Below are 13723 nucleotides of genomic sequence, written 5' to 3'. Positions count from 1 at the left end.
TCCTTTCTTTAATATGGGGACCAGAATTCAGCAGCATAACTGAAATGAGGCCTTACCATAGACATGTAAAGCTGAAGTATAAAGCATAAATAATAGAAGCTCTAAGCCCTTAGGGCTTCTATTATTTATACTTCTTGATATGAAGCCTAGAATTCTATTAGCTTCATTGCGAACACCTGTGCACTGTTGTCTTGGCTTTAAATTTCTGTTAACCAGAGTTCTAAATCTTTTTCCTCATTTACGTTGACTATGATATACATTGTTTAGCTTATAAATATCATAGTTATTTTCTTTAACTTACATTTGCATGCACTGAACTGCATTTGCAACTTCTCCGACTACAATATCTACCTATCCAGGACATCCTGTAGCTTTCTAGAATTCACATCAGAAATGATTTGATGGCTTATTTTAGTGTCATCGGCAAACCTCTTTAGGTAGCTATTCATTCCCTCATCTATGCCGTTCATGTACATTGTGAACATGGGTAGCAACACTGACAACGGGGCCTATATTCTAAATTTATCATGGTCTACCAGCCTCAAATACTATATTGAAAAAGGTTGGCATATTTGCAAGACAAGAACGCCCCTTTGTAAAACCGTGATGAGATACGTCGATTAAATTGCACCTTCCAAGGTGGCTTCTAATTGAATCAGCAACTACTGATTCCATTAATTTTCTCACAATTGAGGTTAGGCTGATTGGTCTATTATTTAAACCTAAGGATCTATCTCATTTTGTAAATGGGTACCACATTTGCCATTGTTTACTTATCCGGTACCATACCCATTTGTAGTGATTTGTTGGAGACTAGCTAATGGCTTCAAAAGTTCTTCCTTACATTCTTTCAGAACCCCACAAACACAGCCCATCAGGGGCTGTTGACTAGTTTAGTTCCAAGTTACCTAATTGTTTGAGGACCATGTCTTTAGTAAATTTGATGCTGCATAATTATTTACAGTTTGACCTGTATGATTATTGATTTCTTTGATTTCATTTGTATTTTCATGTGTAAAAACAGAGGAAATAAGTGTTAAAAATGGTGCACATTCCTTAGTCACTAACAGTAAGCTCACCCTAGTAACATTTGAGCCTGTCTTTCCCCTAATCTTATTCCTATATACATGAGAGAAATCCTTTGGATTGGGCTTTGATTCCCTCGCAACCTTGATTTTATATCCTCTTTTGATTTTCCTTATCCTTTTTTGACTTCTCTTTTAAATTAAATATATTATTCAATAAGGTGACCCTCATCTTTTTTTGTAAATCCCGTTCTTGTCACCCAAGAGATTTTTTTATTGTATTTTTTTATATACTTAGGGTCATTCAGCTCGTTATTTACGGTGTGGAACGGGCTGCAATCACACACCTTCCGTCATAACAACAATAACTGTGACTTTCCTGTGATTCTCCCACGCCCAGACCCACTTACACAGAACACCCCGTTATGCAGTCTGGACAGCCATCGTCCTTATTCAGCCTTCCTGGTCAAGAAGGATCTCTCTGGTCTTCTTACAAAGCTCATACACTTTCACTCTAGTGTTCAGTGAACATGGTAAAATATTATAGAAAGCACACTTAGGAAGTAGAATTCTCAAATAAACTCATCCTGCAGAGTTAGTTAACAGCCCTGAAATGGTGGATATTAGGAGCTATAAATGTAAAAATGACACGATAATCTAATACATCAGTATTTCTTTACTAGTTGACTAAGAATTGGGAGAAAATGTCTATTGTATCCTAGTCTTATCATCGCGCTAAATGCCAGCAGCAAGCATTGTAGTCTACCTCTGTATTGTGTTGAGCTCTCTTAAATCTGCTTCCTGTATCGTTCTGATGCCCCTCCCCATCCTATGCATAGGATATCAGCCTGGTCCTGCATCCCTGTATGATCCCACTAATCCTCTTCCTGTCATGCACACCAAACAGGTCTGCAAAGCGTTGCATCATTGGGTGTTTGTGTTGAGGAAGCTGACTGGTTACCTGTGGTGGTGGTAGTGGGTGGGTTTTGTGATGGGGATAGAGGGCAGGAGGATGGGGGATGGAGGGTAGGGGACGAGTTGCTGGACTAGCCTGGATCGTAAACTAACAGGATTTTCCTGGCTATCTTAGTAACATTCTCTGAAAACTTATTCGGAACCCGTACTGTGCTACAGGACGTTGCCCTCTTGAATAGCAATTTTCGCCGGAAACGAAGAATAGATTAAGAAGGAGCATTGCAGTAATGCGGTGTGCATGGAGGGATGTTTATAAAAACTGGGAGAGGTTGTGAGGAGCGGCATTCGGGGCGAGCCAGCAGTGGGGTTGACAGTGTGTCGGTGTGTGCTGAGCAGGTCTACCTACAATATTGGCAATCCCAGCACCTCCTCCTTGTAACCTACTCAAACCTACATTTACGCTCTCACCAGGGATCTGCGAGTCCATGTTTTTCGTTTATTAGGATAGCCATAAAGACTAGTAAACTGAGTGACAAAACAAAGTGGATGCAGCTCTGGCAAGCGCAGTGATAGGAGAGCTTGTTTACGAAAGTTGAGTGTGGAAAGAGGCTTATTGAGACATCGTCAGCGAAGACCAAAGGTATGTATATAAACATTAATTGTGGTTAAAGGGTAAAAGGTGGTGGCGTGTGTTGAGGAAGCAGAGACGACCAGGTATTGGCATGCCCCGGAGGTGTGCTGGCAGCAAGACTTACCCAGCAGTCTGGGGCGAACCACCGATTCCGCCCGGTATTTCAAGGTCCTTCAGTAAGAAAAGAGGGCATTTTCTTTATTTTATAGCATTATTATGCATACTGAATCTAACATTTACGAATCAGTCGAAAGATTGGACCAGGGGTACGTACTGGATTCAGGAAGTGGGTGTCTACGTTCTGTAGACAGGTTACAGAGCCATTTACAAAGACGAAGTTGAGACAATTAGCAAAGATTTTTGGCAACTGGATTAAAAACTTGCAAGAAAATTTTCTATTGGATTATTTTAGTCAAGTCTGAAGAATGCAACGTGAGAATAATTCTGCTGACAAAATTTATACTTAGGATGTACTGTACATCACTGCATATTTAACCAAGGCCAAGCTTATTTGTAATGCTAAAGTTTTGCTGTTTTATTGGATGAACCAGAGTCAGGTGACTTCGTGCTGGGTAATAAGATAGTAAAATGATCGTGTGATGAAGATTGCTACGGGATCTTTTTTCTTGTTTGTCTTATAACTAAAACCAATTAAAATTCTGTATTATGTAGTGATGGTGAACAACTGTGCAGGAAGTCGATGCTAATACTTAGGAACATCATTGTGTAAAGATATCAGCAAGTTAAACCTTATTATCCTCACAGCCAATTTAAAAGCTACAGACATCACAATCTAAGACAACTTCATATAATTCTGTACACATAATTACAGTTACTCCAACTTCTGTATAGTAAATCAATTGACATTAGCTTCACTGTCTCAGTCAAATGGCATCGGCCTTCACTAACGGCAAGTGTAAATACTGTATTGGTGTTTTTTGTGTCTCACCTGCATGGCGTCGCGTAGCTCAGCTCCCACACGTGACTTGCTTACTTCAGCTACTTTAACTTTCCAAGCTGAATAATTAACGAATTTGGCGTTTTCTGTTAATATAATAATTAATAATAATACCACTATTATTATTATTATACCGTAGCATTATATGATAGACGGCTGTACCATTTCTTATTTAATGATAGTGTAATAATGATAGTAGCTCTCAAACACAGTTTTCATAACTTCAAAGTAAGTGTTCATTTGAGTGTATTCCTCAGCGAAGTTATAAACTGGTGATTGTTGAACATGTGCAGCAGTGTTCAGCAGTAAGTGAACATTTATTAATACGCACTGATGCGACTCAGCTTGAAGGATATATTAATAATACATACCATTCCTTAGTATTACAACAATGTTCCTTAGCCACGTGTACTACACACTTCTGTTGTGTTTATAGGTAAAATTAATATGATCTTATAGATATTTTAAAACTAATTATCATCGTGTATCTTATATGTGCATGGTAAAGTTGTGGTTAATTATATTCTCTTTATTCACTTAGTAAACTTTCGTATAAATTTAGTGACAAAGTTTAATACATTGTTTTTCGTATAAATTTGGTGACAAAAGATATTACTATAGAGATATTTACATCAAGACGTTTCCATATATACATAGGTTTACATTTCGTCCCTATTTCAGTGATTTGGTGTGCAACTCACTCCAGGTAGGTAGGTGACAAGCAGTCTCAGTCACCCTCGTGTTGTTGGTAAGAAATATGCTGCACGAGGGTTATATAATCGCTAGGTCAGTTGAAATACAATGTGTGGTAGAGTCAGCGTATGATGTTTAGCTAACAAGTGGCTTTTATCAAGTCTACAGAGAAATGCTGCAAACGGGTAGAAGACGTGGAGAGTTGATTTGAGGTGACCAGTCACTCTACCTTGATAGGCCTTTAGACCCCCCTCATTCTTGAAAAGTCGGCCTTGGTAAATAAAAATAACCTGGTGTTACACATGTCTTATTCATCAGCTTGTTGATATTATATACCATTACTGTAATTAAACTTGTTTCCTTAAATGTTATTGCCTTGATTACCAGATTTCATGTGAGTCACAACTTGTACTAAAGAACGGCCTAAATTTAATCATGCAGGTCTCCGTAATCGTTGAATTAGTTAAAATGTACAATGTAGATTAAATTTAACTTCAATAGTTTCTTTACCAAAACTTGTACTGAGCCTATATATGCAATATTTTGAAGCCGGAGTTCTGAAAGACATTGTTTGCCCCCCACTGAGTGAATGCAGTAGGTTGATAATTGTGAGGCTATCAAAATTTATGAAGCAGCGGTCAATCTTCACTATTCCCATGATATTACATTACTGGTAATGTCTTCTTAAAAGACTTGGGTTCTTTATACTTATTGGTATATTTCGTTTTTGTTGGGACTATTTTGCGCTATCATCTTTTCCTGGTGTTCTTATAAGATGTTATGCAGATTTGGAAGAAGTTTCTCGAATTTCTTCTAGTATCTCTTCAGCACTTCAGAGTTCAATTTTTTAACGCTGTTGAATTTACGGGATAACAACTATTATTCCACATCAGCTCATTTTAAAAACTAGTTGGGTATACTTCCACAATCCAGAATACTGCCAAAACAGTCGGCTAACACCCAGGTGCCTAGTATCTGGTAGGTAAGCAGTTGTACAGAGACTTTCTTATAAGGCTCAAGTTGACCATGACTGAATTAGTGTCCTTCGGTTCTGAAAACTGGCTTTTTTTTTTTCTTTTTTTTTTTTTGGCCTAGCTCATGCATTCAGACTGTCCTCCACTGACTCAGACCTGCCCAAGCTCACTCAAAACAACATGTTAAAGTGTACACAGCATTCTTGCCGAAGCTACGTTAGCTGTGTTGTGAGGCGCCTTCGTTTTACTGTAGTTTATACGGACTGAGCCCATATCTCTTCGAGGTTTGTTTCTTGAAGTGCTCTTGATCCAAGGAATTCGAGCTATCCTTCACTTCCTTGCCTCAGACTTGATGACCTCACTCTCCAGGTGCTGTATGACCCTTACAGGTTTAGCGCTTCCCATGAATAAACTAGATGTGTTGCGGTTGCAGTGGGATCCAAGAAAGGCATCCTTGTATCCCATAAGTCGAGCCCGCTCTACCTTATTGTACGCAAGAGGAATGGTGCATTGTATTCCATAAGTTTCCATTGTAATTAGATACCCGAAGTCAGTCGGAAAAGACATTTACAACTTATTGCATCGAAACTATCCCAATTTCTTCAGTAAAAATGGCAAATTGGCATATAGCCAACCTTCAGCCATTTCGAACTTTCCACTGAGATACGGCCTGTGTACAGGAAAACACCCTTAGGGGTTGAGCATGGAAGATGTAATAAAGACTGGGTTTGTGAGAGGAGCTTCTCGAGGGGAAGGGGGAAAGTGCCAGGGCTTAACCCAGCTCACTAAGATACACCAGCCTTGAAAGTTTAAAGTCAGTCTGAATGGGGTCTTTGGGTACACATTCCATGGCATATATGTATCATAAGACCCCTCTGTGTAGGTGCTGGGGTCTTAGGGCGTACAGGACACCACATGTACCACAAGACCCCTCTACGTGGGTGCTGGGGTCTTGCGGTGTACAGACCACGGCATACATGTACTACGATACCAGTGTATTTGGGTACTAGCCGCTGGGATCTTAGGGTATACAGACCACGACATACATGTACTACGATACCAGAGTATTTGGGTACTAGCCGCTGGGATCTTAGGGTATACAGACCACGACATACATGTACTACGATACCAGTGTATTTGGGTACTAGCCGCTGGATTCTTAGGGTATACAGACCACGACAAACATGTACTACGATACCAGAGTATTTGGGTACTAGCCGCTGGGATCTTAGGGTATACAGACCACGACATACATGTACTACGATACCAGAGTATTTGGGTACTAGCCGCTGGGATCTTAGGGTATACAAACCACGACATACATGTACTACGATACCAGAGTATTTGGGTACTAGCCGCTGGGATCTTGGTATACAGACCACGACATACATGTACTACGATACCAGAGTATTTGGGTACTAGCCGCTGGGATCTTAGGGTATACAGACCACGACATACATGCAGCATAAGAATAAAAATCAATCACTAAGAGTTAACACTGTGTTGAACGCTTGACCAATGCAGTGTGTTGGTCCGCAATCTTTCGATGGATAACTTCTTGTGTGGCGCATGATATAAAAAACAACACACAAATAGCTAGCACATAGGAGAGAGGAGCTTACTACGACGTTTCGGTCGGAGCGAAACGTCGTCTTAAGCTCCTCTTTATATGCGGGTTACTTGTGTATTGTTCCAGTCACGGTATTGTGCCTTTTTGTTCTTTCTGCATGATATCAAAGCTACATACACCTAGTGTACGTTTTGGGAAGAGCTAAACCCTCGTGGGTCATTCAGCAGAAGTGATGGAGGCTCGATACCCCGTCCGCATTGAGACTGACAAGCTAATTAACTAGTTTTACAACTAATATATACACAATGAGAAGTATAGTTTTGTATATCCACTGAGAAGTGCATAATTTTCTATAAGCTGTGAGAGTAGAGCTGCATATAGAATGAGATGTATAGCTCTGTATACATTGATTACTTAATACCTTGGTATTCTCTGAAACTTGAATATCTTGTTTAAATTAAGGTAATTTTGATAATAGTGATAATAATGTACGTATATGGAAATTGTGGCCTTAATGACACTCGTACAGTCACTATGATGGCAGGCTGACACACTGACCTGACATCAATACGGAAAGAACGAAAGATAAATAGATAAAACAGGAAAGAGACAGAGAAAGAGAAAGTAGACAGTTAAGTAGAAAAAATATAAATAGAAAAGAAAGAGACAGTCAGAGAGAAAGAAACCAGTCGAAACCATGAGATTATACGAACTAATGGCAAAAAAAAAAAAGACGGAATGAAAGAGAAACGGAGAGTTAACGAAAGATATATCCATAGGCAGAACGAAAGAGATACAGAAGCTAAACGAAACAGATAAAGACTGGATGAAAAATATGAAAAACTAAACACAAATGTAGCATAATGCAGTCCTTTACTGATTACGTTTCGTCCACACAGTGGGCTTTATCACAAACAGATTTACCTGGGTAAACAGTACGTGAGTATATATAAGGTAGAGAGTCCAGTAGAGAATGTTGGGTACGTTGGATTTGAGACGGACCTAAATGAAAACGATGAAGAGACGGAACGAGATAAATAGACCATGAGAGAAGTGGAAAGGGAGAAGAAGAGAGACCGAGAAAGACAGAAGACGAGAAACCAAGAAAAAGCTGATGTAAGAATGGCTGGAAGAAATCTTACTACGCAGTAATGGGAGTTGATATCCTGGAGGTAACATTTGACTACAATGCCGATGAAGAATTAACATGAAGCCAAGTACTTGCAAAGGCCTTCAGTACGCGGCCGTGCTGCGAGTCAGCTTTTAGGGCAAAGAGGAATCAGAAGAGGAATAATGTATATACAGTCACCTAAAGTCAATACCTGACCAGTCGGGCTGTGGTTCGTACGTCGGTTTGTGTGCGGCCAGCAGTAACAGCCTAGTTGGTCAGGCCCTGATCTACCGCGAGGCCTGGTCATGGACCGGGCCCCCGAAACCCTTTCCAGGTATACTCCAGCTATGTCGAAAGTTTGTGGACATCCGGATGACGACCATTACACCACACGACGGGCAACCATCAGTTATTTCACTTCGGCTGTAACCTTCCCAAGACATTACTGCACAAACATCTAATAGGGGAACCTTGAAGAGGCTGACGAAAATGACTCATCCAGTGAAGCTTCAGTTTCAACATTTGTGGACTATAACTACGGAAAAGGTTTTTGGAACTATCGAAATGGGCAGATGCCCTTTCATCAATTTTATAGAGTCATCTCAGATTTTGGTTTCGGTGCAAAAACTTGAGAAAGCTTCATGTGATCCGCTTCAAACTTTCAACAGTGGTGTATCTTACTTAGAAGAAAGCTCACTTTGTTATTGCAGTGTGTAGGTACCTTTATAATGTCGTAATTTTTTTTTCGTGAAGTACCTTGGAGAATTTCAGTTGAACGACTTTAATACTTAATGGCTGATACATCTCGTGAAAGAATATTATAGCGTCAGGTTCTTATCAGCTTCAGACTTGTATCATTGGTGAGTTTTGTTCATATTAGAGTTCATATTGTAATAAAGTTGGTAGAATTACCGACAATATGTAAAGTAAAAGGACACAAGTGCAACTAATGTGACATTTTATTGTGGCAACGTTTCGCTCTCCAGGAGCTTTATCAAGCCATTAATGGCTTGATAAAGCTCCTGGAGAGCGAAACGTTGCCACAATAGAAGTCACATTAGTTGCACTTGTGTCCTTTTACTTTACAGAGTTCATATTGTTACTAGGAAGTGACATTTAATTCACCAATTTTATTAAAAAGTTGGCTTCTCTGTAATAGAGAATGGCTCTTTTGATCGGCTTCAAACCCTAAATGCTGGTGTATCGTAATTCGAAAAATTTTAGATTGATTCTGGACTGCGAGGTGCCCATTTACAAGTTATATTAAGAAACTGAATTTTTCCATGTGATAACTAGAGAATGGCGTAGCTTCATTTTTAAGATGTTGGTGCATTTTGCTCAGAGGAAGAGGCTTTACTTCTTATAGACTTGTATAAATGCTAATTTGCCACTTACAGTAAGCAAATAGGGATATGGAATTCCGTGCGATAGCAAGAGAATGAGTGTTTTGACTGGGTTTAAACTTGCTAAGCTATTTTATCTTAGCGGAAGGTTTGAATTGGTTTAGGGCAGTGTAAGTGCAAAACTGCTACTCTTCTTAGTATTAGATTCCACGTGATAACTTGTGAATTCCTTTTCTGATTGACTTTTAAATTTTCAACGCTGATGCTTAACTGCATTAGAAACTGTGATAGACAGTATAATAACCTGTGTGACATGTCAAGATATCTTATTAATGAAAAGAAGATACCAGATATACTAAACAAATTTTCTAAATTTTCTTGTAACAGATAAGTGAACCGTAAATATAAATCAAAATATACTTCTGTTAACCCTTTTGGGGCCTAGTTCCTGGGCCTTTTGTGTATCCATATATATATATGCTCCTGCGCTACCGTCCACAGGATGGATATAGGGTGCACAATAAACTAGCCACTTCGGTGGCAAAATCTAAAAAAAAAATCTAACCGACATAGATTGACAAAAACACTCAAGAAACAAAAGAACCTTTATAATTAGAGATAGACAAAGTTTTGTTCATACGTAGTTAACTATAGCAATTGTAGCCAGGAAATGCAAGACATGATCATATAGAGAGTAACAAGAAGAGAAGTGCGTCAAGTGAAAGTTATCATATATATATATATATATATATATATATATATATATATATATATATATATATATATATATATATATATATATATATATATATATATATATATATATATATATGCAAAACAACCACTGTGAAAGAATAAAGCTATTAGTGAAATTCAAAGAAATTCAAAATATTTCTTTTCATATGCCAAAAACAAGGCAAGTACCACATCTAGTATCGGGCCCTTACTCAGACAGGATGGGACTTACACAGACGACAAAAAGGAAATGAGTGAAATATTGAAATCCCAGTACGACTCTGTGTTTAGTGAACCACTAATCAGTCTGAGGATCGACGACCCAAATGATTTCTTCATGAATGAGCCTCAAAACTCCATAAATGTATGCCAGATTTCCGACATTACCCTAACTCCGATAGATTTCGAAAAAACCATTGACAACATGCCCATGCACTCAGCCCCGGGCCCAGACTCTTGGAACTCTGTTTTCATTAAGAACTGCAAGAAACCCCTCTCGCGTGCCCTAAGTCTATGGAGGAGGAGCTTGGACATGGGTGAAATTCCACAGTCACTTAAAACAACGGATATAGCCCCACTCCATAAAGGTGACAGCAAAGCATCAGCTAAGAACTATAGACCAATAGCTCTGACGTCCCACATCATAAAAATCTTTGAAAGAGTGCTAAGAAGCAGGATTGCAAATCACCTGGATTCCCAAAATCTGCACAATCCAGGGCAACATGGGTTCAGGGCAGGTCGCTCCTGCCTCTCACAACTACTGGATCACTATGATATGGCCTTGGATGCACTGGAAGAAAATCAGAATGCAGATGTAATATACACAGACTTGGCAAAAGCATTTGACAAATGCGATCATGGCGTAATAGCCCATAAAATACGTGCTAAAGGAATAACTGGGAAAGTGGGGAGATGGATCTTCAACTTCCTAACATATCGAACACAAAGAGTAATGGTCAACAGAGTTAAATCGGAGGCTGCCATAGTGAAGAGCTCTGTTCCACAAGGCACAGTACTCGCCCCCATCTTATTCCTCATCCTCATTTCAGACATAGACAGAGATATACATCACAGCACCGTATCATCCTTTGCGGATGATACTAGGATCTGCATGAGGCTGTCATCTGCTGAGGACGCGGTTAACCTCCACGAAGATATAAACAGAGTTTTCCAGTAGGCAACGGTAAACAATATGAAGTTCATTGAGGACAAATTCCAACTGCTCCGTTATGGAAAACTGGAGGAGATAATAACTAGAACAGAGTATACTACAGACTCTGGCTATACAATAGAGCGGAAAAATAATGTAAGGGACCTGGGAGTAGTAATGTCTGAGGATCTCACTTTCAAGGATCACAACAGTGCCACGATCGCACGTGCAAAGAAAATGATAGGATGGATAATGAGAACGTTCAAAACGAGAGATGCCAAGCCCATGATGATCCTTTTCAAATCACTTGTTCTCTCTAGGCTGGAATACTGCTGTACATTAACATCTCCATTCAAAGCAGGTGAAATCGCAGATCTAGAGTGTACAGAGATTCTTTACTGCACGTATAAGTTCTGTCAAGCACCTTAACTACTGGGAACGCTTGGAAGCACTTGACTTGTACTCGTTGGAACGCAGGAGGGAGAGATATATCATAATCTACACTTGGAAAATCCTGGAAGGAATGGTCCCAAATCTGCACACAGAAATCACTCCCTACGAAAGTAAAAGACTGGGCAGGCGATGCAAAATGCCCCCAATTAAAAGTAGGGGCGCCATTGGTACACTAAGGGAAAACACCATAAGTGTCCGGGGCCCAAGACTCTTCAACAGTCTCCCATCAAGCATTAGGGGAATTGCCAATAAACCTCTGGCTGCCTTCAAGAGAGAGCTGGACAGATACTTAAAGTCAGTGCCGGATCAGCCGGGCTGTGGCTCGTACGTTGGACTGCGTGCGGCCAGCAGTAACAGCCTAGTTGATCAGGCCCTGATCCATCGGGAGGCCTGGTCATGGACCGGGCCGCGGGGGCGTTGATCCCCGGAATAACCTCCAGGTATATATATAACAATACTGCGACTAGCCGGAGATCGAACCCTTGTTATTTTAGCCCGCCTCGTGGAAAGCCAGACAAAATCCACGAAGCTCTAACCACTGAACCATAGTGCTACAAACATACAAACATCAGGTACCTAGTAACACTAGGCATGTTTCCTGATGCGAGCACCTACATGACTGTGGTAAGCTCAGAACTAATTTCATTCTATTCCATATATATATATATATATATATATATATATATATATATATATATATATATATATATATATATATATATATATGTGTGTGTGTGTGTAATGTATACTCAATGGCCACTTAGTTACATCCTTCTGTTATTAAGTAGGGCTTGAATTCTTGGTGGCATGGATTTAACCAGGTGCTGGAAACATTCCTTAGAAATTCTGGTCCATGATGCCATAATAGCATCACGCATTTGCTGCAGAATTATTCGCTGCATATTCATGCTACGAATCTCCCTTTCCATTACATCCCAAAGGTGCTCTATTGGTAAGAGATCTGGTGACTGCTTAATCCATTGGAGTACACTCATCATGTTCGAGGAATGAACTTGAGATGGTATTTGCTTTGCGACATGGCGCGTTATCCTGCTGGAAGATTTGTAGACTGTGGTATAAAGGGATACACATAGTCAGCAACAATACTCAGGTAGGCTGTGGCATTGCAGTGATACTCAGTTAGTATTATGGGGCCTAATGTATGCCAGGAAAACATTCCCACTCTGTTACACTACTACCAACAGCCTGAACTACAGACATAAGGCAGGATGGATCCATGGATTCAAGTTGTTTTTGCCGAAGTCTGACCCTACCATCTACACGTCGCAGCAGAAATCACGATTCGTTAGACCAAGTGACTTTTTCCAGTCTTTAACTATCCAGATTTGGTGAGCCTATGCCTGTTGTAGTCTTGGTTTCCTGTTCTTGGCTGACAGGAATGGAATCCGGTGTGGTATTCCGCTGCTGTAACCAATCCACTTCAGGGCTCGACGTGTTGCGCATTCAGAGATGCTCCTCTGCATATCAATACTGCAACGCGTGGTTATTCGAATTACTGTCATCCTCCTGTCAGCCTGAACCAATCTGGCTGTACTCCTATGATCTCTATCATTAACAAGGCGTTTTCGCCCATAGAACTGCTGCTCGCTGAGTGTTTTGTACTTTTCACAACATTTAGAGATTGTTATACGTGAAAATCCCATTAGATCAGTGTTTCTGAAATACTCAAACGACGCCATTTGGCACTAATCTCATTCCACAGTCAGTCACAGAGATCACATTTCTTTCCTATTCTGATGTTCGGTCTGAACAACCAAACCTCTTAAATAACAAAAAGGCACAATACCGTGACTGGAACGATACACAAATAACCCGCACATAAAAGAGAGAAGCTTACGACGACGTTTCGGTCCGACTTGGACCATTGACAAAGTCACACTAACAGAGGTGGAGCAGGACGGCTATATATAGGCAGGAAGAGGTGGAGGTGGTAGTAGTAGTAGTAGTAGTAGTAGTAGTAGTAGTAGTAGTAGTACAAGAATTGTATATAATACCGACAAGATGAAATTAAGACACATGCACAACACCCGGGCATCCCCATCGTAGACGTTTCGCCATCCAGCCAGCCACTGGATGGCGAAACGTCCACAACAAAGACAACCAGACGCCGCACATGTGTCTTAATTTCATCAGTAGTTGTAGTA

At 40.1% G+C, this 13723-nt stretch overlaps 1 protein-coding gene across 1 annotated transcript in view; it reads left to right on the top strand.

The window, feature by feature from the left end:
* Positions 1–2295: 2295 nt before the first annotated feature.
* The window catches only part of LOC128685792 (beta-hexosaminidase subunit beta), a 90384-nt gene continuing 78956 nt past the window's right edge, over positions 2296–13723 (top strand). Inside the window, exon 1 of the mRNA XM_053772450.2 lies at positions 2296–2580. The gene's annotated coding sequence lies outside the window, so the exon portion shown is untranslated. The remainder of the gene's footprint in view (positions 2581–13723) is intronic.

Source organism: Cherax quadricarinatus, chromosome 23 (assembly GCF_038502225.1).
Source record: "Cherax quadricarinatus isolate ZL_2023a chromosome 23, ASM3850222v1, whole genome shotgun sequence".
Taxonomy (NCBI): Eukaryota; Metazoa; Arthropoda; class Malacostraca; order Decapoda; family Parastacidae; genus Cherax; species Cherax quadricarinatus.
Note: the sequence above shows the minus strand (reverse complement) of the source record. Positions and strands in the feature narration are given on the sequence as shown.